General features: G+C 64.0%; 1 protein-coding gene across 1 annotated transcript in view; it reads left to right on the forward strand.

Moving 5' to 3' along the window:
* Window positions 1-2,586, forward strand: part of E2F2 (E2F transcription factor 2) — a 6,078-nt gene that overhangs the window by 479 nt on the left and 3,013 nt on the right. The window lies entirely within an intron of this gene.

The raw sequence follows: 2,586 nt of genomic DNA on the forward strand, positions 1-2,586 counted from the left end.
CCCCCCCCCCCCCCCCAATGGGATGAGGGACCGTGAATGCTCAGAGGGGGGAGCTGAGCTGGCTGGAGGCATAGGGGCTTTGTGGGGTGGGGGGTGCTGGTGACAGCTGTGTCACCACGTCCCCGAGCTCTGGGCTGTGCTGTCAGCCCTGTGCCCCATATCGGGGTGGGTTCTCTCGGGGGCCCCGCTGGCAGCTGGGGTTGGCATTTAATCCCTTCGGTCCCCGGGCGTTCGTCCAGCCTTCTCTGTGCTCCTCTGTTCTTCTGGAGCCATCCCAGGCCCCGCTGCTGCCGTCGGGTTTGCAGGGCTTGGGGTCGGTATTCATCCCCCCTCCTGCGGCCGCTGCTGCTCGGTGCCAGCTGGGGATGAAGGGGGGGGGGTTCTCTTCCCCCCGTGCCGTGGGTGGCCCCCCTCCGGGGGGGGGGGGGGCTGTGGGGCTGCCCGTCCCCTCCCAGCACTTGGTTGCCTTTGTTTGCAAACAGCATGGGATGTTGAGAGCCACACGGTGCTGCCCCCCTCCTCAAAAACACCCCCAAGCACAATGCGCTCAGTCCCGTTTCCTTGTGCCGCTGCAGAGCTTGGTTTGGGTCATGTCCTACCACCCACACCATGCCCTATAGGCAGGAGATGCTCAGGGTGCTCCTGTCCCTTGCATGGGGGTTTGGGTGACATTTGGGGAGCCTGATGCAGTGGCTGACATGGCTGTGCTCCTGGGTGCAACCTTTGTGTGCAAAGCTGGGGCAATTGGAAAAGGAGCTTTTCCACCCCATTCCCCAGTGGGGCCATTGCAGCCTCTCCCACCTCCTTGTGGGGTTGGTTCCATGTCCATGGGGACACTTGGGCTGGTTGGGGTAGGAGCCCACCCTGGGCTGTCCCACCCCCATATCCTGCTAGGGGAGACCAGGACAGTGTCTCATGATGTCTGATTTGGAGACCCTGGGGTGGGTAAATGCATCTCCCCCCATGAACGCATTTATTCCAGAGCCATTCAAGCTGTTGCCAATCCCATCTGCAGTATTTGCCATATGGGATCTCTATAGGGTTTCTATAGGGGCGAGTGGCTCTCCTCTGCAGGGGGGTCCCGGCCTCCCTTCCCCCTCTGTGCTGGGAAAAGGGGGTTCAGAGTCCATTGAGGTTTCGGTGCCGCCCGTGCAAAGAGCAAATAGGGGTGGGGGGGAAGGCAGCCCTGGGGCCCTTTCCTTGCTGGGGGGGTGGGGAGTTGCCTGGCTTTGTGCTGGGAGCAGTTGGGGGACCCCACCTCACCGAGAGATCCTGGGAATGGCGTTTCCCTCTCGGTTCTGTGTGGGATGTGGGGCTTTCAGAAGGGACCCCAAATACGCCTGTAGCTGGGGGGTGCGTGACCCCACCATCACCCCAGCACTGCATCCCTTGGCACGTGCAGAAAGGCCGTGACCCAGCACGGTGCCAGGACCCCGGGGTGCAGCCCCCAAAGCCCCACCAGCACCACGTTCCCACGCCCCCGGGAGCATCGGGGGTCGGTGGGGCTGGGTTGGGCCGGGGGGGGGGAGGCACCGGGTTGGCGGTGCAGGGCAGGGCCCGGGCAAGCCCAGGGAAAGAAGGAGGTGTTGGAACGCAGCACGGGCAGGAGGAGCACCCACAGCCCCCGGGGGGGTTGCTGTGATGTTGGGCTGGGCGCTGGGTGCAGCTCTGGCAGGAGGAGCTGGCGGGGGGCCCGACCCCCTCCCTGACATCTCGCCCCCACGTCGGGCTCCGGATGGAGCTCCTTTTCCCACCCTGAGCATCAGGGTGTAGAATATACACCCCCCCCCTCCTCCCCAGGCAGCAGTGGGTGGTGTGGGGAGGCATTCTGCCCCACAGGGAGGTGGGTGCAGGGTTTTGTTGGCTGCTTTGCTTCATCCTGTCCCCTTCGCTCCCCTCCCCACTGTGCCCAGCTCAGCTGTCGTGTGCTTAATCCTGCCCGGCCAGGAGGGAGCAGCTGGGATGCAGGAGGGACCCCCTTGTCCATTGTCCTTCATGGTCGTTGTCCCTTGTAGACAGGAGGAGCAGCAAGTCCCCATTGCCCCCCACCCCATAGCCCCCCAGGTTGCACCTCTTTGCTGTTTGAGCAGGGAGCCCTGGGTGGCTTTGTGCCTCAGTTTCCCCATTACTTAGGGAGATGGTGACACTGACACACGGATGGCCCCATCTGGGAGTGTAAGGAGTAGGATGGCCTAGGACATATCCCTCCCCCCCCTTCCCCCCCCAAAATCTCTGGCAGATGTTTGAGGTCTGATGTGGGGCAGGTGTTTCCCATGCACCCAGCTTTAACCGTTGGGGGGCAGAGCTTTGGTGGGGTGCTGGGGAAAACCTGCTGGGGGGAAGGACGGAAGGAGGGAGGGAGGGAGTGCATTCCCACAGGAGCTCGGGATCAACCTGGCTCCCTGGGGGGGCTGGAAAACAGCCCCTGGCGTTCTCCCGCCGGCCCCCTCGGGTGGGCATGGAGCCGAGCAGCCCAACCCCTCCCTGCAATGCTGGCTGAGCTCTGAGCAGGAGCTGTGCTGAGCTGCTGCGGGACCCCACTGCCATGAGGGACGTGCTGGGGGGGGGCCCTGTGGGACAGGGAGC

Source organism: Lagopus leucura, unplaced genomic scaffold, assembly GCF_019238085.1.
Source record: "Lagopus leucura isolate 7727_CA_CO unplaced genomic scaffold, USGS_WTPT01 136-11_obj-0_obj, whole genome shotgun sequence".
Taxonomy (NCBI): Eukaryota; Metazoa; Chordata; class Aves; order Galliformes; family Phasianidae; genus Lagopus; species Lagopus leucura.